Source organism: Helianthus annuus, chromosome 1, assembly GCF_002127325.2.
Source record: "Helianthus annuus cultivar XRQ/B chromosome 1, HanXRQr2.0-SUNRISE, whole genome shotgun sequence".
Classification (NCBI taxonomy): Eukaryota; Viridiplantae; Streptophyta; class Magnoliopsida; order Asterales; family Asteraceae; genus Helianthus; species Helianthus annuus.
The window spans coordinates 42307230-42333370 of record NC_035433.2 but is presented as its reverse complement, the minus strand read 5'-3'; positions in this window follow the sequence as shown (position 1 = coordinate 42333370).

The following is a 26141-nucleotide window of genomic DNA, read 5'->3' as shown; positions in this document are numbered from 1 at the left end:
GGTGACGATAATTTTTTTTTCGACCTTAAAATTTGATTTTATAAAAATAATAAAACAATAAATAATAAATATTTTCAGTAACATTCACCATTTTAGATCAAAAATATTTTCCTGAAACATAACGAAAATATTTTTCTAAATAAACCAAGTTGCTTTTGTACATGAACAATTTAAAATACCAATGTGCTATACTTGGTAAAATGTAAAAATAGTTAAGTTAACAAAGTTATGGTTTCCCTAATTTATATTAGGACCCTTCTAGTTTTGTCCGAATCAAAATTATCGCCCGACTAGTGGGAGTGTAAATCAATGTTGCTACGTCTTCTCCTCCGCCATTCGACTTCACGTTCAGTTTTCTCTCATTAACCACTTTACCTGCTACTCTCAATTCGTATCCTTGACGTTCGCACTAACGCCAATCGGTACAATTATCAACTCTTAATCAGTACTGTTGATAGCTTGTGTTGTAGTCACGCTTTCAACGTTACTATTTGTTGTCGTTTTCATCCTTTACTCGGATGATTTTATGTATCTCTATGTTATGCATTTATGTTATGTTTTATTTCTATTTCATATTGTTGCAGTTTCACATCATCACTCATCACGGCTTACCTTCCCCATAGTTTATGTGACGTGGGTATCGTCTCACTTTTTCATAGACCGACCCTTCCCCCATAGCTATGGATGTAGGTATTGTCACCAGTTAGTCGCACCCTTTTTGGGTTCGAGACTCATACAATGGTTGTTTGTGGTTTGGTTGTGGTTATTTAATTAGTAAATTGAGTTGAGTCGTCGCATAGAACTAATCAAAACTGCTAACGAAGCCAATGAGATTTGATAAGGACATGGTGGATACGCCGCTGGTACTTCCTATATATAAGTGTTCTTATCAAACTATCAAAAGCCTCGTTAGATTGGTCGAGGGAGGTTCTATGTAAGTTGTGTTTGTGTCATCAGTCATGATCCGAATAACGAAGCCGATGAAACTTGATAAGGACATGGTGGATACGCTGCTGGTACTTCCTATATATAAGTGTTCTTATCGAGGTATCAAAAGCCTCATTAGAATAGTCATGAGAAGTTGGTTTGAGTCGTCAATCATGATTTGAATAACGATGTGAATGAAAATTTGATAGGGACATGGTGGATACGCCGCTGGTACTTCCTATATATAAGTGTGTCTGTCAAATTTTCAAAAGCAGCGTTAGACGAATCATGAGTGTTTTAGTTAGTTTATTTTGGTTTTGTGATTGGAGAATTCAAATTTTATGATTTCACTCATTCAACTCAAATTGTGGCATTTTATGAGAAATTTTTTTCAAGATCCCAAGTTGTGACACAGGTTGCAGTTGGGCATCACTTATATACCTCACAGCTCGATCGCAAACTCTCTCGCATTGCAAGTCATCTTTGGGACGTGATTTTCTCTTTAGTTGCAATACATCTTTGATACGCCAATCTTGGGCTTCGAGATCGTAATGGTCAAAGAGTCTACGATCGGCTACCTTATACAAAACGTTTTTCATTACTACATCACTGGCATCAAAAGCGATTCCTCTATTTGGATATGCAACCCTTATCAGGAATGCTACCGCCTCAATCTGATTTAGACCTTACACTTGTTATATCCTGGTTTGAGCGTATTCTCAACAACGTTAGGACTCATGTTTAACACTTGTTACTTGATATTCCCAAGGAACAATCTGATTCGAGTTCCTAACGCTATTACTAAATTAAATCGTTATCGTTTAAGTCTATGGAAGACCCTACCTTCATCCTATACGAGCTGGTTCTCCTAATTTCGGGACGAAATTCCCAAAAGTTGGGGAGACTGTAACATCCGTCAAAATCGGACCACCGAAATCCGACCCGGATCGTATAACCGGTCCCTATTCAAATTAAAAAAAATTTATTAATATTTTATTATAGAGTTAAATGCTTGGTTGGTCCCTGTGGTTTTCAAAAATTTCACACTTGGTCCTAGTGGTTTACTAATTACACTCATGGTCCCAAAACTTGTCAAAAATGCACTCGGTTGGTCCCCAGCCCTAACATCAGTTAAATTTCTCAGTTAAGTTCATGTTCAATGACCAAAATACCCCCTGCTTATTAACTCTATAAAAATCCTTCAACATCTTCATCACCATCTCTGCTCTCTCTCTCTCTCTCTCTCTCTAAAAATCCTTCAACATCTTCATCACCATCTCTGCTCTCTCTCTCTCTCTCTCTAAAAATCCTTCAACATCTTTTGTCACACCCCCAAAATCCACCATGCAGAGTACCACCGCTTGGAGGCGTGACGTGACCAGGATCGAGCCACCAATCATACTGAACTATGTATTTAAGTAATTAAAGCCAACCACAATACGATTGGTGACCTAAAGCTAGTTAACCAAGTTTTAATTTAAACAGCGGAAGCATAAACGTAAAGTCCAAAATATAAGTCCATAGTTTATAAGTTAAAGTTTCAAACGCAAGTTTAATAAGTTCATAAGGATTATATATTAAACACGGGACATAACCGTCCGTACACCACAACGACTCCTTCCTCATGCAAGCTCCAAGCATTTAGCGACCTGTAAGGCATGTAACAACGAGTCAACAACAAAGCTGAGTGAATTCACAGTTGGTTGTTTAGTTATAGCATTCGTTTCGTAAATCATTTGTTCGTTTTGAAAACCATGTATCGTATGAGTTTGCATCGCGGTCTTTCTGACATGTTTGCGAAGATTAGTGGGGGTTTCCCATGTGTTACTAGACCACGCGTATCGACTGCTATGAAAATATAAGAGGTTCCCTAAGTCAATGTCTATCAGCATTGACCCTTTGCCCATAGTCCATTAGTACACGCCCGTCCGACTCGCACGATGTGAGGTTTGTTAAACCTAATAGCGCTATTAACTAATGACCCGCTCGCCATAGGCCTCGGCGATTAAGTCGATAAATGAGGGACTTAAAGTGATAGAGTTGATGGTCTTATGATCGTGTACGTAGGTTTTACGTACGTGCCCTTCAATCCGAGGACAGTAAAAAGTAGTTTAATAGAAATGATAGTACAAGTAGTTAATCAATCCCATTCCCAACCCCTGGGAATCCCATGCCTTAGAAAGAGTGTGAACTCACCTCGGTTTGCTCGGTTAGATTCTCAATATAGCTAACAGTCAAGGTCGGTCAATCACGTCCTAGTATGATTTACCAATTAGTCATTTAGTGGCTTTCAAATAGAACACAAAGTTCCTACACGTATCTATCACATAACGTGCATCACTTTGACAGTTTATGCCCTCTAAGTTTCCCATCCATTCCCCACTCAAAATCAAACATACGATAATGCACATAACATATATAACATGTTAGGTCATTCACGGATAGCATACTCAACATTTAGACACGCAAGTCACAACTTATCTCAATTCAGCATTTATATTCAAAACCGGCTGTTTTCGGGCGTTTTAATAAAATAGTTAAATTATTCCAAAAATTCCCATATTTTTACAGGATGTCCTAAACGTTCCATATTTTATTGTGTAAAAATATCGGGGTCCGGTTTACTACCAATATTTTATAAAAATCATATTCCGGACTGAACTCAGATTTATGTATTTCTGACCACAGTCCACGGAACAATTTATTAAAAATTCATCGAGTGTCCGATTTACGAAATTCCAGTGGGGTAATTACACATGCATCGGTTGTCATCTACTGTACAAATTTCATGGTCCGATTCATCACAAAACTCAGGTTATGACTGAAAGTACGACACCCATTTATTGCTGTCAAAATCCAGCTTAAGTTGCTGTTACAAATTAATACTTTAAAAATAGTAAACTGAGTCCATAATTACGATTCCGGTGCCATTAGAACCGTATTTCCTAATATCACATTTTAGAGTCAAAATATCAGTTTTTCGTTAGGTTTATGACCTGTTTACAGCCAACTGAAGTTGGCTGTAAAACTTGGACAGATTCTGATTTTCAGTGTTTAACCTTCTAAATCGTGCTCGATTGATTTCCGTTATCATGTTTAGTTATCACAACAACATCAAACATCAATATTAACTAAAAAAATCATCAGATAATCACAACTATGCAAGATTCACAAGATTTACATGCATATCTTTTCTTTATCCATCATTAGACACTTATGTTCAAGACTTTGAGTTTTGTTCTTTAGTGTTCTTAACTTTCAACCATTATATCACCTATTAACCACCAAAAACAAGATCAAGATGATGATTACAGACACTTAATACTTGCTCAAGGGTAGGGAAGAAACAAGGTATAAATGTGGTGGATAAAAGCAAGAGAATGAGGTCCTTCGCCTTCCGTTTGCACCAACCTTCCTAATACGAGATCCTTAACACTTGTGTATGCTTGGAATTGGATGATCAAACTCGAACAATGGATGTAGGGGGAAGGGGTGTTCGGCCGAAAGTTTGAGGGAGCAAGAGAGAGTGTGTTCTTGTGAGGTTATGGAATGAATGATCCTAATGTGCCTTCACTTGATCTTATAGGCAAATGTTTAGTTATAATCCAAAGGTTTTTGTGTCATAATGATATTAGACACAAAAAAATAAAATAATCAAAATTTGTACAAGTGTGTCCCCCCTTAGTTGGGGACGGTTAGGAGGGGGGGTTCTAGTCCATTTGTAACTATTAGTTAGGTTATTAGTTAGGTTAAATAGGTTAGTTAAGTATTAACCCGGTTAGTTGTGTGTTGTGTTTTAAATCGGGTGTTAGGGTATTCAGGGACCCTAACTGGCTCAGAAAAAGATCAATAATGTTAATGGCAATATTTTTAGTGTTCCGGGTAAAGTTCGATTGTTCGGTTCGGTGTTGTTTCGTTAAAGTGTTTAATTAATCCGTAAGGTGTCATACATATATATTTTCGTAACGTTTTTAATTTTTAACATTGAGGAAAGCATACAAGACTATTTAGTAACTTTTCTGCATGCTATTAGTATATTAACAAATACGTGTAAGCATATCACAGATATCAGAAAGCAGTTAAGTAATTCCACACAGTCGTCAAGCACATTAATTATTATTAATAACTTGTACGGAATACATGGGATTTTGAGGGTTGTCACATTCTCCCCCTGTTAAGAGAATTTCGTCCCGAAATTTAGTGCGTGGTTATTGAGGAAGCTAGTTGAGTTGTGTTGTTTTCCTGATTTTCCTGGGGTGTCACATCATCCCCCCGTTGATTTGGAATTTCGTCCCGAAATTCTGCGGTAGCTTCAGTCTCAGTAGTGGTTGCATTTTTCTTAAACAGCTGGGGATACTTGAGTTTCATTTGGTCTTCTCGTTCCCAGGTATACTCTGGGCCACGACGGGAATTCCAACGAACTCGGACGAGAGGTATTCTAGTGTGCTTGAGAATCTTAACGTCTTGATCCGTAATTTCTACTGGTTCCTCGACGAATCGCAGCTGGTCGTTGAAAGTGAGCTCCTTGAAAGGAACTATGAGGGTCTCATCTGACAGACACTTCTTCAGATTTGAAACATGGAAAACATTGTGAACTCCGCTGAGTTCTTCAGGTAGATTCAACCTGTAGGCGACCTTTCCAATTCTCTCAATGATCTCGAACGGTCGGACATAACGCGGGTTGAGCTTGCCCCGTTTGCCAAATCGGACTACACCTTTCCAAGGTGAGACTTTGAGTAGCACCCGATCCCCAACCTGGAACTCGAGTGGCTTTCTTCGTTTATCGGCATAGCTTTTCTGACGGTCACGAGCTGCCGCCATTCGCTGTCGGATCTGAGCAATCTTCTCGGTTGTATCTACTACGAGTTCTGGACCAGTGATTTGACTGTCACCAACTTCTGCCCAACAGAGAGGTGATCGGCACTTGCGTCCATACAATGCCTCGAACGGAGCGGCCTGGATGCTGGTGTAGTAGCTGTTGTTATATGAAAACTCCACTAACGGGAGATGCTTTTCCCAGCCGTTACCAAAATCGATTACACATGCCCTAAGCATGTCTTCAAGGGTTTGGATGGTGCATTCAGATTGCCCATCCGTCTGTGGGTGATAGGCGGTGCTCATATCTAAACGTGAGCCAAAAGACTTGTGCATGGCTTGCCACAGTTCAGAGGTGAAACGCGCGTCACGATCAGAAATGATGGAGGTTGGCACTTCGTGCCTTGATACCACTTCTTTTAAGTAGATGTCTGCTAGAGTAGAAAACTTATCCGTTTCTTTGATAGGCAGAAAATGTGCAGACTTGGTCAGTCGATCTACGATCACCCAGATGGTATCGTTTCCGCGTTGAGATCTGGGCAGGCCAGTAACGAAATCCATGGAAATTTGCTCCCATTTCCATTTAGGTATCTCTGGTTGTTGGAGTGGGCCTAATGGTTTCTAGTATTCGACCTTGACCCTGGCACAAGTCAAGCATTTACCGACGTAGGTTGCTATGTTGGCTTTCATACCAGGCCACCAGTATGTAGTCTTGAGATCATGGTACATCTTGTCCGAACCAGGATGTACTGAGTAATGAGACTTATGCGCTTCATCCATCATAAGCTCGCGCAACTCTCCATACAGCGGAACCCAGATGCGTCCGTTAACATAATAGGCGCCGTTTTCTTTTTGTTCTAGTCGTTGCCTCGATCCTCGTAAGGACTCAGCCCTGATGTTCTCTGCCTTCAATGCTTCAACTTGAGCATCGCGAATCTGAGCGGGAAGGTTAAATTGGATGGTAAGCTGTAACGCACGTACACGCCTAGGTATAGTATCCTTTCGACTGAGGGCGTCGGCCACAACATTGGCTTTGCCCGGATGATACTTGATAGCGCATTCGTAATCATTCAAGAGCTCTACCCATCGGCGTTGACGCATATTCAATTCCTTTTGCTTGAAGATATGCTCGAGACTCCTGTGGTCGGTGTAAATGGTGCACTTGGTACCGTATAGGTAATGTCTCCATATCTTAAGCGCGAAAACAACTGCTCCCAATTCCAAGTCGTGCGTAGTGTAGTTCCTTTCGTGAACCTTAAGTTGGCGCGATGCATAGGCAATGACCTTGTCATGTTGCATCAAAACACAACCAAGCCCTTGGATGGAAGCGTCGCAATAAACCACAAAATCATCTGTGCCTTCAGGCAATGAGAGGATAGGTGCGCTACAGAGTCTATCTTTCAAGTGCTGAAACGCGGACTCCTATGCATTACCCCAACGATAGGTAACACCTTTCTGAGTCGGTGAAGTGAGAGGTTGCGCAATCTTGGAGAAATCTTTGATAAACCTTCTGTAATATCCTGCCAGACCTAAGAATTGGCGGATCTCTGTTGGTGTGCGGGGTGCAGGCCAATTCTTGATCGATTCAACCTTAGATGGATCCACATGAATCCCATCCTTGTTTACCACATGGCCCAGAAAATGGACTTCGTGAAGCCAGAAGTCACATTTTGAAAACTTGGCATACAACTGCTCCTTTCGAAGAAGTTCCAGCATAAGTCGTAGAGCTCCTCGTGTTCCTCCTGACTCTTAGAATAGATCAGGATATCGTCGATGAACACAATAACGAACTTATCCAGGTAAGGCTTGCACACTCGGTTCATGAGATCCATGAAGACCGCTGGTGCATTCGTCAGCCCGAATGGCATAACCAGAAACTCGTAATGGCCGTAACGAGTCCTGAATGCTGTTTTGGAAACGTCCTCCTCTCGGACTCTCAGCTGATGGTAGCCCGATCTTAAATCAATCTTAGAGTAATAGCTCGACCCTTGCAACTGGTCGAACAAGTCGTCAATGCGTGGAAGAGGATAACGATTCTTCACGGTCACCTTGTTGAGTTCGCGGTAGTCAATACACATCCTGTAGGTACCATCTTTCTTCTTTACGAACAAGACTGGAGCTCCCCAGGGCGAAGAGCTAGGACGTATAAAACCCTTTTCCAAGAGTTCTTGTAGTTGTGTGGACAGTTCTTCAAGTTCTGATGGAGCTAGATGATATGGTGCTCGAGCTACTGGCGCTGCCCCAGGAGCTAGCTCGATTTGAAACTCAACTTGACGATGAGGCGGAAGACCAGGTAATTCCTCAGGAAATACCTCGGGAAAATCGCGTACAATAGGAATGTCTTCTATCTTCCTTTCTTCCGCGGATGCATCAGTAACGAGGGCTAGGATGGCGGTGTGGCCCTTCCGTAAGCACTTCTAGGCCTTAAGGAAAGAGATGATGCCTACAACAGCACCACTCTTGTCGCCACGAATCACGAGGGGTTCCTTACCAGGGTGAGGGTTGCGGACGATTTTCTCCTTGCAAATAGTCTTCGCTTGGTGTTGAGATAGCCAATCCATCCCAATGACAACGTCAAAACTACCCAGAACGATAGGAATGAGGTTGATAGAAAAGGTCTGATCGGCAAGGACAAGCTTGCAACCTTTAACTATATGTGCAGCCTCTAAACTTTTGCCATTTGCTAACTCTACGATGTGCTTGGTGTTCAAAAGTGTTGGAGCACGCTTAAGCATCTGACTAACTTCTAAGGACACGTAGCTAGTATCGGCACCCGAATCAAATAAAACAGTAACAAAGAAGTCGTCCAGAAGAAACTTACCCATCACAACGTTGGGGTCGTTCCTTGCTTCTCCCTGACCAATCACGAACACTCGACCTTGGGCGCCATTGTCATTATTGTTACCTCCGTTGTTGCCTCCATTTTTGTTCCCATTATGATTCCCGTTTCTTGTGTTGTTCTGATTCTGGTTTTGGTTCAGCTGGGGGCAGTTCCTTTTAAAGTGGCCTTCAGCGCCACACTGAAAGCATCCCCTGTTGCCCCGTTGCTGTTGTTGATTCTGCGGTGCTTGCTGCTGCTGCTGGCGATTCTGATTTGCAGGCCGTGAGCTCCTGCAATCCTTGGCTTCGTGACCCATCTTGAGACACCTCTGACAACGTCCTTTGTTGCATTGACCACTATGGTGTCTGTTACATTTGTTGCACTTCGGGTGGTTTCCTCGATACCCACCCTGTCCTTGATTACCGGAGGATTGCTGACCAGGACTCTGGTAGCCATCAGTCTTTCTCTGCTGAGACTGAACCGAAGCAGAACCCTTACTGGAGTTTTCATCCCATTTTCGCTTGTTGTCGTTGGGAGCATCAGAGGTAGTGGCGCTAATACGTTTGGGCAGTTTGTTCTGCTCAACTGCCTGATCAGTGAGACGGTGAGCCAACTTGACGATTTGCTGTATAGTGCCAAGGTTAGCTGAGGTTACGTGGCTTTGAATTTCTGGCACCAAGACCTTAAGGTACAGCTCAATGCGTTTGTAAGGAGGGTCCACCATAGTAGGACACAGGATGGCAAGTTCGTTTGACCTCTTAGTATACGCCTCAATCTCAGACCCCGTCATCTTCAGGTTGAAAAATTCCACCTCTAGCTTGTGGATGTCGTCACGACTGCAATACTCTTCTCTAATCAGTTCTTTGAAGCCGTTCCATGGGGTGGCATTAGCAACCGCCAACCCGAGCAATTGGACCTGTGCTTTCCACCAGGTTAACGCAACTCCTTCGAGTGTTCCGGTAGCATACTTCACCTTACGATCTTCCGGGAAATCACACATCTCGAAAATAGACTCAAGCTTCTTGAACCAGTGAAGAAGGCCTACAGCACCTTCTGTGCCGCTGAAAGTGCTTGGTCGGCAATCCATGAAGGTTTTGAACGTACACACAGGAGGCTGAGCATGTTGTCCTATGGTGCGAGAATAAATGACAAGGTTAGGCACGAGGGTAGGTTTGCGAGGGTAAGATCTAAACATCCTAAGATAGGTCGAAGTAGCAGGTTATACCTCCTGCAGGAACAGCTGCGAGTGCCTCGGCAACTCGTTCGTTGATCAGAGCCGTCAACTAGGCTTGAGTAAGGTTGATACTTCCTCCGCGTCCGCTCATGATCTTCATAACGAAGCAACGTAAGTGAGGAAAGTGTCGTGAAAGTGCGTAAGTGTGGGACGACAGTAGAGAGTAAGCACACAAGGTTCAAGTAGCAGTTATCATGTTAACTAATGCACAGTGTGAGCTATCTAACCGTCAATATAACATAAATCATACCACCTATTGTGTCGAGTCTTGCACGTGGAGCGAAGCGTCGTTGTGGATCGTTGAGCACTGTACAGGTTATAGTCTGGTTTTATCAAAAATCTTTTCCTTTTTTAAAACCAAGTTCACTATAACCAATGGCTCTGATACCAATCTGTCACACCCCCAAAATCCACCATGCGGAGTACCACCGCTTGGAGGCGTGACGTGACCAGGATCGAGCCACCAATCATACTGAACTATGTATTTAAGTAATTAAAGCCAACCACAATACGATTGGTGACCGAAAGCTAGTTAACCAAGTTTTAATTTAAACAGCGGAAGCATAAACGTAAAGTCCAAAATATAAGTCCATAGTTTATAAGTTAAAGTTTCAAACGCAAGTTTAATAAGTTCATAAGGATTATATATTAAACATGGGACATAACCGTCCGTACACCACAACGACTCCTTCCTCGTGCAAGCTCCAAGCATTTAGCGACCTGTAAGGCATGTAACAACGAGTCAACAACAAAGTTGAGTGAATTCACAGTTGGTTGTTTAGTTATAGCATTCGTTTCGTAAATCATTTGTTCGTTTTGAAAACCATGTATCGTATGAGTTTGCATCGCGGTCTTTCTGACATGTTTGCGAAGATTAGTGGGGGTTTCCCATGTGTTACTAGACCACGCGTATCGACTGCTACGAAAATATAAGAGGTGCCTTAAGTCAATGTCTATCAGCATTGACCCTTTGCCCATAGTCCATTAGTACACGCCCGTCCGACTGGCACGGTGTGAGGTTTGTTAAACCTAATAGCGCTATTAACTAATGACCCGCTCGCCATAGGCCTCGGCGATTAAGTCAATAAATGAGGGACTTAAAGTGATAGATTTGATGGTCTTATGATCGTGTACGTAGGTTTTACGTACGTGCCCTTCAATCCGAGGACAGTAAAAAGTAGTTTAATAGAAATGATAGTATAAGTAGTTAATCAATCCCATTCCCAACCCCTGGGAATCCCATGCCTTAGAAAGAGTGTGAACTCACCTCGGTTTGCTCGGTTAGATTCTCAATATAGCTAACAGTCAAGGTCGGTCAATCACGTCCTAGTATGATTTACCAGTTAGTCATTTAGTGGCTTTCAAATAGAACACAAAGTTCCTACACGTATCTATCACATAACGTGCATCACTTTGACAGTTTATGCCCTCTAAGTTTCCCATCCATTCCCCACTCAAAATCAAACATACGATAATGCACATAACATATATAACATGTTAGGTCATTCACGGATAGCATACTCGGCATTTAGACACGCAAGTCACAACTTATCTCAATTCAGCATTTATATTCAAAACCGGCTGTTTTTGGGCGTTTTAATAAAATAGTTAAATTATTCCAAAAATTCCCATATTTTTACAGGATGTCCTAAACGTTCCATATTTTATTGTGTAAAAAATATCGGGGTCCGGTTTACTACCAATATTTTATAAAAATCATATTCCGGACTGAACTCAGATTTATGTATTTCTGACCACATTCCACGGAACAATTTATTAAAAATTCATCGAGTGTCCGATTTACGAAATTCCAGTGGGGTAATTACACATGCATCGGTTGTCATCTACTGTACAAATTTCATGGTCCGATTCATCACAAAACTCAGGTTATGACTGAAAGTACGACACCCATTTATTGCTGTCAAAATCCAGCTTAAGTTGCTGTTACAAATTAATACTTTAAAAATAGTAAACGGAGTCCAAAAATTACGATTCCGGTGCCATTAGAACCGTATTTCCTAATATCACATTTTAGAGTCAAAATATCAGTTTTTCGTTAGGTTTATGACCTGTTTACAGCCAACTGAAGTTGGCTGTAAAACTTGGACAGATTCTGATTTTCAGTGTTTAACCTTCTAAATCGTGCTCGATTGATTTCCGTTATCATGTTTAGTTGTCACAACAACATCAAACATCAATATTAACAAAAAAATCATCAGATAATCACAACCATGCAAGATTCACAAGATTTACATGCATATCTTTTCTTTATCCATCATTAGACACTTATTTTCAAGACTTTGAGTTTTGTTCTTTAGTGTTCTTAACTTTCAACCATTGTATCACCTATTAACCACCAAAAACAAGATCAAGATGATGATTAGAGACACTTACTACTAGCTCAAGGCTAGGGAAGAAACAAGGTATAAATGTGGTGGATAAAAGCAAGAGAATGAGGTCCTTCGCCTTCCGTTTGCACCAACCTTCCTAATACGAGATCCTTAACACTTGTGTATGCTTGGAATTGGATGATCAAACTCGAACAATGGATGTAGGGGGAAGGGGTGTTGGCCGAAAGTTTGAGGGAGCAAGAGAGAGTGTGTTCTTGTGAGGTTATGGAATGAATGATCCTAATGTGCCTTCACTTGATCTTATAGGCAAATGTTTAGTTATAATCCAAAGGTTTTTGTGTCATAATGATATTAGACACAAAGAAATAAAATAATCAAAATTTGTACAAGTGTGTCCCCCCTTAGTTGGGGACGGTTAGGAGGGGGGGGTTCTAGTCCATTTGTAACTATTAGTTAGGTTATTAGTTAGGTTAAATAGGTTAGTTAAGTATTAACCCGGTTAGTTGTGTGTTGTGTTTTAAATCGGGTGTTAGGGTATTCAGGGACCCTAACTGGCTCAGAAAAAGATCAATAATGTTAATGGCAATATTTTTAGTGTTCCGGGTAAAGTTCGATTGTTTGGTTCGGTGTTGTTTCGTTAAAGTGTTTAATTAATCCGTAAGGTGTCATACATATATATTTTCGTAACGTTTTTAATTTTTAACATTGAGGAAAGCATACAAGACTATTTAGTAACTTTTCTGCATACTATTAGTATATTAACAAATACGTGTAAGCATATCACAGATATCAGAAAGCAGTTAAGTAATTCCACACAGTCGTCAAGCACATTAATTATTATTAATAACTTGTACGGAATACATGGGATTTTGAGGGTTGTCACATTCTCCCCCTGTTAAGAGAATTTTGTCCCGAAATTTAGTGCGTGGTTACTGAGGAAGCTAGTTAAGTTGCGTTGTTTTCCTGATTTTCCTGGGGTGTCACATCTTTATCACCATCTCCCTGAACTCTAACCCGTCGGGCCAAATTACCCACAAAAGATCACTTATTATTACCATGAATTCAAAAATCAAATCTGCAAACATCAAAAATCAAATCTGCAACATCAAACCCGTCGGACCTGCAACCTCAAACCCCAATACGTATCAGATCTGCACACTCAAACAAACCCCTTCCCTTCCATCGCCAGCCAATAATAAAACCTGCAACCTCAAACCCGTCGGATCGGAGACCTACAATTCCGAATCAGATCTCGTTTGAATCAAAATTGGTATTCTGCAGGTTTTATTGGATTACAATTTCCGATTTGATATTTTGTTCAATACCCATTCGTCTATCAGAGCGGGAAATCACGAAACTTACCTGCTCTCGAAGAACTGAGTCTGCGATCAGGGATCTCAGTAGCAGCGATGGGAAGAAGGAGCTCTGTTTCACAAGCAGCTCGTTTGGGGATTTTGAATCAAAATCGGTATTCTGCAGGTTTTATTGGATTACAATTGCAAGCTTTTTTGTTTTGGATTTTTTGGTGGAGGAGGGAAGATGGTGGTGGTTCTTGTAGTGGTGGTGGTGAAGGGTAGAAGAAGAAGAAGAAGAATTGGTAGGGTAGAGGTTGAAGAAGATGATGGTGATGAAGATGATGATGGTGATGAAGCTGAGGCTGGGTTTTGTTAATAAGCAAGGGTATTTTGGTCATTTAACATGGACTTAACTGGAAAACTTAACAAATGTTAGTGTTGGGGACCAACCAAGTTCATTTTTGACAAGTTTTGGGACCACGCGTGTAATTAGTAAACCATTAGGACCAACTCTGCAATTTTTGCAAACCACAGGGACCAACCAAGCATTTAACTCTTTATTATATAATTGATCGTTACGTTTTGCGTTGGATTAAAACTGATATAAAAGTGGATGTTTATAAGCGAAACTTGTTGAACGCGGTTAATAGTTATAAAGGAAATAATTAACTACGTTAAATTTGTGGTTAAAACAAGTTTTTAACTTAAAAGGGGTAAAACCGTCAAAATATCAAAGTTACAAGTTAAGGGGTTGTTTTTGTAATTTATGGAAACTACATATTTAAAACGGGTTAGATAACTAGGTTAGTAAACCTGGTTAAGTTGGTATATATCGTAATTAACTAGGTTAGTAAACCTTGTTAAGTTGGTATATATCGTAATTAACTAGGTTAGTTTATTGGTTAGTTTTATAAAAGAAATGAATTAACTTGGTTAGTCTATTATAAAAGAACTCTTAGTTAATTATATAAGTTAGTTAATTTAATTATATATTAACTAGGTTAGTTTTATAAAAGAATTCAAGATAGCGAACGGTTAAACTTGAGGGGCCTATGTGATATTTTGAAACTAAATTAAAAGGATAATAAAAAAAAGGATAGCCAAGGGTTTCAAACACGGGTCATCTCGTCCAAACAACAAAGAACTCACCACTGGGCTAAGTCCAATTTGGTGACAAAGATCCGACGCGTATTTTCTTTAACCTCAACTGAGAAGGTTAGATGAGAAAAAAAACAGTTAAAAATACGGGTGACCAGATTCGAACCCGTAACCACACTAATGAGCAGGTATCACTGAAACCAGCTGGACCACAGCACAAGTTATGATTAGAACTGAAGCGTTAACCTTAAAAACACATATCAGAAACGTGAAACATGTCATCTTCTTCACAAAACAACCCCAACCCGACCCGACATCAAACCCACCACCAAAACCCGTTCGAATCTCGAGATTTACATGACGTTTTACATTCTAATCAGTTCCAATTAACATATAATGATGGAGACATTAATTATATACCTTCTAATCGTTCTATATTACTAAATAAATGATCAAATTAAATCTTCTTAATGCCACCATTGAAGCTTCAAGAACCCAATTCAACTTTAACAAATTCGATAGTTTCAGTGTACAAAATTAGCACCAATCGAATCCCTAGAGGTTTTTCACGTATTTCCTCACTCTCTAACCCAATTTTCAAGCCTCCAATCACCCGAATTCAAGGTGAAATGTTTCTAGGGCTCGTAACTTGATTCAACAATATATCCTTCAATTCCTAACCTTTTCAGGTAATTCTAAAGCCTATTGTACTTCATTTTTCATCCTCTACAAAAGCCCTCTATCAATTTCAGTGATAGAAGGCTAATTTATCCGAATTTAATTTTAGTTGAAATTAGGGTTCTTCATGCATAGAATTTGGGGCTTTTAGATTTAGACTTGTTTTTTGATGAAATTGAAAGTATAATACTGTTATATATCAAACTAGTGTATTGCTTGTAAATTTTGGGAAGTTTTAGATATCAATTGGAATTTTGGTGAGTTATTTATGTTTTAACCACTGGATAAATCAAATAAAAATACAAGATAAATATAAAACTCAATAAATATTTTTATTGGTCATTTCAGACTATATCAACATTAGGGAATTTCTATAAATTTTTTTTTCTTAATTTTTTTGGAATTCATGAAATTTAATTTGGATTTATACATTATTTAATTATTTAAAAAAAACTAGATTTTCACAAATAAATTATATGTATATTTTTACTGATTTCTATAGATTATATAATCGTATTGGGAATTTTATATAAATCTTCCATAATTTTAGATAATCATTTAAGTAAAAAGAAGTTATGGAAATATTAAACAAAGTAAATTCCTTTATATAATTAATCATTTTATGTGATAATCATTTAATCGACGATATACAAATTATTAGATGGTTTTATTGAATTTGTTTAAATATGGGCATTTACAAAACTATTAAACCCTATTAAATTGATATTTCTAAGAATATCTCATGGTAAATAATCATAGAAATCTATATGTACATAAATTATATTGGTTTTGTTATTTTGTCAAATAGTTATTTTATATAATTTAAAGTCCCCAAATAGGAGAACCCAATTTCCTAAAATTAATATATTGTCCTTTTGTTCAAGTATTTCTTTATTTAGAATCTCGGTTATATTTATTCTAGGGTGATTTAGTCAATTGTTATACCTCGTGTACTCGTGCGGTAATTCTCGTGGATTAACTCTTCGCAACCTGTGAGTAATTTCTTCCATTCCCCCCCCCCTTTTTAACTTTACAAATTTTGGGGTGCATCACGTTACACTTTTCGATTTACTTAACATGCTATGATCAAGTGTTATTATGTGAACGTCTTATGTGTATTCTATTATTCTATATGCTATCCCGGCCCGGCTCAAAATTTTATAAATTTTTCTAGGTCTAAAGCGAATAGCAAAATTAGGGCATTTTTTGTAAACGAAAAAAATTGCTATGAATCCTATTATTCATATATCATCTTTGTATACGCATAATTATAGATCATAAACCTCAATGTTAACAATCTCAAAGCCAAAATTACCAACATATAATATATTTTCTTAGAATTTGAGGCCCTAGGAAAATGGAGGCCTAAAGCTCATGCTTTATTTCACTCCCCCTTAAGCCGGCCCTGATGCTATCTGATGTCAAGTCTATTGCATGCTATTATTCTAGTGGATCCACACGGCTGACTAGGTTCCCCACGGCCATGGGTTGTAGCCTAGTATCGCCAACAATATTAGACTCGCTCCTCGGGGCTTGAGCCTAATACACGCTATTATCAGGAGTCTATTTATTTTGGTTGTTTGTGTTGTTATTGATGGTGTATTCTTGTTTGATAAATTTGGATTTATGGATATGTTTACTATGTTGATGATATGAGACCATTTACACACTAACCTTGAGGTGCATGTTAAAAATATTTTTTAAAGAAATAAATATAAATCTGTTTTCTATAAAACGTAGGAAATTATTCACCAACTTATTTGTTGACCCAAAAATATATTTTTCTAACGTGGTGCAGGTTTTCAAAGTTGATGATCAAGTGATTTGGACACGTAGCATGGGCCTTAGGAAAATAAATTGAAATCTTGATATGTTTGTATTGAACAATGTATGAACAATTTTGATTATTATATGATATGTGACTATTTAAATGGATATGCTTTAAATATTGAAACAATAATTAGTTGTCATGAGCTATGGGCAATCATCGTGCCCCGTACCTTTCCGCGGCGGATCGGGGTGTGACAGATTGGTATCAGAGCCAATGACTATAGGGAATTAAGTTTGCTAATAAAACTATATAGATGTAATTTTGAAAAATTTGTGTTTTAAGTTTGCTAATAAAACTATATAGATGTAATTTTGAAAAATTTGTACTTCTTTTCAGATTTTCCAAAAAAATCATCCCATTCAGCTGGTAGTGCATTAGCAAACTTTGATACCATTTCGGTTTCTGGTATTATTATTTTATGCTCTTTCAAATGATCAATCAAACGATTAAATCTTTTCTCCAAGTCATCTAACTGTTCATCCTTTTTACACATAAAACATTCGAACCAGTTAACCCAAACATTCTTAGGCAAATTTTGATAGTGACTACTAAAATATCCTCGATACCAATCATTTATCTTTTCAAGATCATGATTTTCTTTTTCATCAAAGACCATTGCCATATTTCACACTAATATCAACTTTTAAGCGAAATAAGAATTTTCAACCTTTGAAGCGGAATCACACTTATGAACAGAATGACTGATTTCGCTCGAAAGTGTTTCGAGCGGAATCAAACACGGTCGTTTCAAGCGGAATGATAAATCTCGAGCAGAATCAAGATGATTCACTCGAGCGGAATCACAGTCCAAAGTGATTCAAGCGGAATCAGTTAATTTCCTCAAGCGGAATCAACAATTCCAGCTAAAACTCTGATTTCGCTCCAAATGTTCGAGCGAAATAAGAACTTTTCAAGTGATATACCTGATTTCGCTCGAAATTACCAAAACTTTTCAAGCGGAATCAAAAATTCGGTACTCTGGAGCGGAATCTGACACAAAATTCGAGCGAAATCTCAAGAGATTCGTTCAAGCGGAATCACTTCGATAGCCAATTTCACTCATTTTTAGTCCGATTTTTAACATGAAACTTTCAAGGATTTGTTAGTTTGTAGTTTTAAACAGTCTGTGAAAAATTGATCCAATTTTGACCGTTAGAATTTGTTTTAATGTGAGAAGAAGGTGTAGGAATCAGAATTTCCCAGTGAAAACGAACTAAACAATAAGAACCTCCTGAGCTCTGATACCACGTGTAGGATCGTGTTCCGACCCGAACGTGTCGATCACAAGAGTACTCAGACAGAATCAGAGGCGGAATTCATTGATTCTGTCTTTGTTTAGCTTGATTTCACTATTAACTGTCTCTTGTATTGATCAGAAAGCTGTTACAGACGCGGAGACACTTCGACAGAGCTTCGCCGTCGGAAATCACAACTGAACTACTACTACTTGATTCCGATCGAACTAACCTATATATACACTTGCTGATTCCGCTTGAACATGTGTATGTTCATTTCAAGCGGAATCATTACATTTAACTCAAGCGAAATCAGTTCTACATTTGGAGCAGAATCAGCATATAACTCTCGAGCAGAATCAGGCTTATGGGTGATTTCGCTTGAAACTGACCCGAGGTCATTTCAAGCGGAATCAGCTCTAAGATTCACTTTCTCGATTCTTGTGCCCTATATAATCAGTTCTAAACTAAGACTCAAACGAAGATGAAGTCGACAGACAACTACACCAACACAAATTTTAGGTACAAGTTTATAAATCAGTAACTAAGGTGTCTACTCTTTTATATTTTCAAAAATCATAATTTAAGGTGGAAAGGGCATAATAGTCAACATTTAGGCGATTAACGGAAACTTGCATAATAATTGGACAACTAATGAACCAAGCCGTATAATCACAGAGGGTTATACTAACATGTAACTAGGTCCAAAAGAAGCTCTAAGGCAATCCTAAACTTGGCTTAAACGGGTCAGAACTAAAAATCAAAGTATAAGTCATACTATGTGACTTTCGGTTCCAAACCGAGCCTAAACTAAAAATTGTCGGGGTGAACATGTTTAGACATGTTCTTACATTAATTACCAAGTTATATTAATGACAAAACAGGTTGTATGGATCCTACATTGCTAATTATGCATTAATTTGAAATAAAGCTTTCTGTTGACTTTTTGTAATTAGCTTTGACCCGACAATTGACATAGTTAGAGTGGGAATCAGAGAGTACCCTTTTAAGGGTTTATTACCCACATAATTACCTACTTAAAGGTATTTTTAATTCGAGATTTGACTGGATAATTATTGCTTAATCTCGAAGTCAAACCTTAATTACGACGGTTTGACTTTTAGCTAATTAACTAAGCTAAACTAAATTAAAAGGATTAAGGACACTTACAAGAGTCCTAATTATGATTATGGACGTTTAGGAAAACTTGTTGAAGTCCAGAAAAGCTCCAGAGCAATGCTTCAAGTGAGTTGAATGAGCAAGTGCCAAGTACACAACTTCAATTCTTTATATAGTGAACAAAATGTCACAAGATGATTCCAAACTAGTCTACTAATGTTGCAAGATCATCCAAGGTGTCCCTATGTTGCCCAATACCAGTTGCAAAGCCCCTGATTTCGGAAACCACCTAAATAAGGCGGTGCAACCTGCTTAACAAGCAGCTGTCCAAAATTTGCTGCCAGCGACTGGCTTACGGACCGTAAGCAAAAGCTTTGCGGACCGTAAGCGCCTCTTTACGGACCGTAAGCCTTTGACTTTGCGGTCCGTAACCGACCTGATTTGCGTCGCCCAGGTGCAGAGCTTGCGGACCGTAAGCCTAAGGCCATACGGTTCGTATCCGATGACCAGAGTCCAAAAATTTGTAAACTTCCAAGCTTTGACCATGCATTTCTTAAAATTCCGAATCTTATGCTCTCCTTTTCAGTAGAGGGACCAAGTGGGGACCAAATGCTCAGACCTTACATGCTTTGCATGCTCTTACACATTTTTGGATCTTGTGGAAGGTTTTACATGTCGGAAATACCAAGAATTTACATTGGATCCTTATGGAGGTTTGGACATGCATTCTAATTCAAGTTCACTATTTTAAATCAAGAATTTTAAATTTCTGAATGTTTTAATAACAAATTAAAAGAACCCAATTTCCTTATAAAATGGAACTTATTTATTTAGGAACAACCGGCTAAATATATATCAGATGTTTATCATAACGATTTAAGGTCTTGGGATTTGTAACTTGGGTCGCTCAGAGGTGTTTTAATAACATGTCGCCCTTTTTAAATCCTACCATACATCTTTCAATTGATCCGGGTTCTTGACACGTTTGTCTTACATGACACGTGTCTTTATTTCATTGGGTATGATTTTACGAGGTGTTACACTTCTCAGGGTTCACTTTGAATCCACCCATTGTCACCATAAATCCCAAAAATTTACCTTCCACCATTCCGAACGAATACTTGCTCGGGTTGCGCTTCATGTTGACGCTGCGCAATGATTTAAAGGTTTTTTCTATGTCTTTCAATATCTTATCCTCCTTTGGGCTCATGATTACCAAGTCGTCAATGTATACTTCGGCGTGCTTCCCGATGTCATCGCCAAAGGTTTGATCCATTAAACGCTGATAGGTTGCATCGTTGCGCAAGCCGAATGACATCTTGGTATAACAGAAAATGCCCATGTCTGTGCGAAATGCCGTTTTGTCTTCATCCTTGAGGGCCATTTGCACTTGATGGTAACCCTTGTAACAATCTAAAAAACACTTCCATCGCAATGGCGCGAGAGAGTCGATCATTTTGTCTATCTCGGGCAGTGAATAGCAATCTTTGGGGCAAGCCTAGTTAAGATCCTTGTAATCTATGCACATGTGCCGCCCCCTATTCGACTTCTCCACCATTACTGGGTTCGCTACCTAAGTTTGGAACCTCACCTCGCGTAATATTCCAGCTTTCAATAATTCTGAAACTTATCCGTTCATTGCTTTGGTCTTCTCAGAACCAAGACTGCGCTTTCTCTAAACAATAGGTTCAATGGATGGGAAGGTGTTCAAGTAATGTTCGGTAATGTCGCGCAGGACCTCAGTCATGTCAGCTGGCGACCAGGCGAAGATGTCCATATTCTTAAAGAGCAGTTGCTTCAGAAACGCTCGAAGGTTCTCGGACATTGCAGGACCGAGGGTGACTGTTTGCTAAGGATACTTTTGGTTCAAAACCCACTTCTCCGGCTCTGTGCATGGAGTGCTCTTACTTGTCATTGCTATGCGAGCTTCGTCGGTGGCCATTACCTCTTTTCTTGAATAGATGATCGCCACTCCAATTCCAGTCAAGAAACCGACCGCGTGTTGTGGAATGGACGTCACTATGCTCAGATGACCCTGAGTTTCTCTACCAATCAAGACATCATGCCTTAAGTTGACTGGCATGACCATGAAATATACCTCTGTCGTTCTTGAATTTTTCCCGTCTGTCAGCGTGACCGGGAAAGAGATCTGGCCTAGAGGAAAAACTGTTTCGTTGCAGAAACCTGATAAGGGATAGTCTATCGGCTCCAAGTGCGCCTTATCCTCTGGATTGAACTGATTGAAACACTGTTCATAAATGATATCGGTCGTGCTCCCCGGGACGATGAAGATGTAATCTGTCTCATAGTGTCCCAGGATGCCCGTGATTATGACAGGGCGTGTGGCGCGAGGCCCCCGCATACCACTAGGAATATGACTTGCTGTTCACGCCATGATTTATCAATCGGGCGCTTGCCCTTTCTTTTCGCGTTTCTTCGCGGTCCTCCGTTGACCATATGGGTTTCTAACCGGCGGACCTTCTTTTGGCCCCCTTCATCAGTTCTTTATATCTGTCTAGTTTCCTTGCGCATGTTCTTCACCAGATGCCCGAGTTTTCCGCTTCTATGCGTAGACTGATACAATCGTCGGTCAGGTGACCTGTGTCCTTTTGAAAGTCACAATACAGGTTTGGGTCCTGGCATTTCTTGTTTTTCATGGGTTGCGGGGCTATGAAATCATGGTTCTCCGTCATAAGGACTTCTTTGGGGTTCTTTGATAACGAAGTTTAGTGTTTCTCCCGATTCTCGTTCTTGATTGCTTTTCTACACCCGGTTTTTTCGATTGTGGCGCACGCGTTTCCCCGTAGCGAGGCCTTTCGTCATAACTGCTAGACTGGTTTGACTTCCATCCATAGTTCTTGTTTTTCCTATTGCGCCTGCTAGAGTCCTACGTTGATCCTCGAGTATTGATCTTCTGAGTAATGGCTGGATCTGCCCCTAGTCAATGACTCTTCAATTTGCGCCACAATTTTTGCTGCCGCCATCAACTTATCCCATCCTTTCGACAGCCCATCTTTTCCTGTGATAGTCCTAATCAGGCAATCACAGCGTATTGGTTTCTTGAAGTAAGCGTGCAAGAGGTCTTCGCTAACGCCCCATATTTCCAAGTAGTCCTTGTTAAAGCGAGTGATGAAATCTTCCATACCTTCGTTTTTGCGCCTCCAGATATTCATTACCTCTGACGTGTCTCTTGTAACGCCTCTGTTGGTTGAAATGAGAAAGAGACTTTTCTTGAAAATCTGGCGATGATTTTATTCTACCTGCATTGAGGCTTTAAAACCACGCGCGAGCCGCTCCTGTTAGGGTTTGCACAAAAAGATGGCACCACATAGGCATGGTCCATCCTCCCACCACGCCAACACTTGTAAACAGTTGTACATGATCATCTGGGTTAGTTAGGCCGTGAAACTTACCCACAGCTTGTGGAAGTTTGGCTTTTCTCAAGGGTGCAGAGCAATGTTCTGGGTGAACTTGGAAAGCTCTGCTGCTGCTGGCCTGTAAACGAGGCTGAAATCTTGCTCTACCAATTCATTGTACACTGCGCGCGTCTTTGGCTTATAAGATTCATGGTTTCTTGGTAAACGGCTAAAGACTGATGAAGTTTCCTCTTGTTGGTATGTTGAGTCAGACTCGTCAGTGTTTTTACCCCATTCATCGTTTATGTTGCACGGCCCGAGCCGGCTACTCAACAGAGTTTTTCAGTAGGACTGAGAGTGAGTATCATAGTAGTTTTCTGTTTCGTCATAAGTGTCGCGCGTGGTGCGAGCACTTTGCCTTCGAGGTGATGGTGACCTGTCGTATTGCTGCCTTCGCGTTTGTTCCTGGTGCGGCGTTTCATAGTTCAGTTGCCTTGGCATTGGTATGTCACCATCGGAGTTTGTTGCGTTTGGGCTTGTGCTGGTCCCATTTGCACGCAGAGTTATGCATAAATGAGGTTCAGCGTCGCCTGACTTTTTGCATACCATGAAGTGGGAGTCTCTCCCTCTGGTAATCCTAACATTGCTGGTGCTGAAGGACTAGTGCCTTGATTTGTTGGAGTCATCGTTTGGGCGGTACGAGTATCGCTTGCGTGCATGGCTCCAACATCTGTGCATTCACCTTCGACGTACTCGTCAATGGGTTGGTTTTGGACATGCGCATTGTCTGCTGCCATGCCCATTTGAAGGTTTGAACCGAAAGGTGGAAAAGGAAAACCTTAATCAGGGATTGATCAAGAGTAATAGCTCAGAAAGAAGATGAAAAGTGGTTGTAGAAATCGGTGGGCCCCACGGTGGGCGCCAATGAAGAAACACCAAACTAATCTGGTGATTAGATTGTGGTTGTGCCTCGACAAAATAAGGTTAATCTTCTTTCGTTCTCGCCAAAACAGCCAAGATGATCCTGCAAAACAATCAACACACCGTAAGCTCGTTACAAGGAGGAGAATAGGGGGTTCTCCTTATAACACCCTCCGACGCGAGAATAAGTATCAGTTTTGAGGATAATAGTGCGTATTAAGTGAGAGAGCAAGAAAATGATCCTTAAACCTGTAGGTGAAGTTCTCTATTTATAGCTGAGGTGGTTTGTGAAGGAGACAGACTGATGGGCCTTGGGTCTGAGGACGACAACAAGGAATATCCATTCTGCTCCCTCTATCACGACCGTTAGTGATTCCAGGCGAGAGGGTAGTTGGCGCATGTTGAATGGATCCACGTGTCCTGATGGTCGTTCTTGTTATCTGGTCTGTCATCAGCAGCTAGGTGGAGATCGTGGAGTAGTGGTCGACGCACACTGATTGGTGTCACGTGTATGTCCTTGTGTACCTTTTGTCTCATGTACAATTGTTCATCGTGCAACACGGTCGGATACATCCTGTTGAACGCCTATTGGTCCACTGTTCTGCCACTTGCACCTTTTGTACTTGTCTGATGTTTACTTGCGCTTCTTCCCTACGCGCGACTCGGGTACATCTCGTGCGGTCGGGGCAAGGTCAAGGAAGGCAGACCTTTTGTCAAAGGAACTAAGTGTTAGAAATGGTTCTGTCTTGGTCCTGACCTCGCGCGTGACTCGGGGCACACCCTTGTAGTCGGCACAAGGTCGAGGATGCCAAGACTTTGGTTTACTTGAGGTATGGTCTCGCGGGCGACATGAGAGTAATTCATTTAATAGGCGTAAGATTTGATACCATACCCTTTCATAATTCTTTATCAGGGAGACAGGGAACACATTGTAAGTTATAACATGTTGGTTTCACTTTTTGCATAAGTAGTTTTGCTTCTCATTGTTTCGAATTCTATGCATCGTAAGGATTTTATTATCTGAGGGTCATGCTTTTTCATGTTACACAATGTCAATTTGTTCCTTAAGCTTATATCATTAATAGACAAGATATACTTCCATGCACAAAAGATGCAGTGTCCTAGATGTAAGTGGTTTATATTTGAGCAAAGCAAACATTTGTGAATTTATCTTAATATTATATTAATACATAAGTGAAGTAGACGGATGCCTCCTGTTTACCAAAATTTTGGATTTGGTCCCTAGCTTTCCAAAAGTACACGGATGTTCCCTTTGGTTTGCACTTTGTAATGCATTTAGTCCTCAGCTAACAAACCTAAAGGTTTTAGCATGTCCAAGTTAGGGACTAAATGAATTACAAAGTGCAAACCACAGGGACCCATCCATGTACTTTTGGAAAAAGTTGAGGACTAAATGTGTTACAAAATGCAGTCCACAAGAACCATCTGTGTACTTTTGGAAAGCTATAGACCAAATCCAAAATTTTTGTAAGCCATGGGAACCATTCATGTACTTTACTCTAATATTTAATTAATGTGTAATGCTTCTCCGTAATCTTGTTTATGAATCCATTAAGATGAAGGTCGTGACTTTAATATTGAAAATGAGGTTGGGATACGAAGGCCTCTTGTAGTACCATTTAATGCAAGTGTGACTAATAACATATTAGAGATACGGTTTTACTGGACTGGTAAAGGGACAACACGTTTTCCCAACAGATGACGTTAAGGGCCCCTCGTATCGGCTATCTCTGTCAACCTATGTGAGTATCATACATTTTATTGTATAACTAGTCGATGCCCCGTCTGCATTGCGGAGCGATAGCCGGATAATTTTCAATCAATTAAAAAAAGACTACTATAATTTTGGTAGGAAAAAAAAAAACAAAAACGATGATAAGACCGTAATTTTGGGCTCAGGGCAAAACTGTAATTTTTCAGGACTAATGAGCGAGTGTTAGACAGCTCCTTGACACGAAAAAAAAATTAAATCGAGTAAACCAATTAAAACAAAAAAAAAACCTTTATAGTTTTGCTAAAAAACTAAAACGATTAGAAAAATGTAATTTTTAACTGACGGCGAAATCATAATTTTAATTCAGGGATAAAATCGTAAATTAAATGGACCAATGGGGGAGTGCCAGGAAGCTGCCGGCATGACTGTAATTTTACAGTTGGGGCAAAATTGTAATTTCACCAGGAAAACAAATAAAAACGATGGAGAAAATGTAAATATAAGTTGAGGGTAAAATCGTAACTTGACAATGAGAAAAAAAACTAATGGCAAAACTATAAATTTATACGGGGCAAAATCGTAATTTTGAAACGAGGGCAAAATCGAAATTTTTAGCTGGGAGCAAAAGCGCTAATTTATTTTTAAGTAGGGGTAAAAACATAATTTTGAGCTGATGGCAAAATCGTATTTTTAAGGGAAAAAAACTAAAGACAAAACTGTAAATT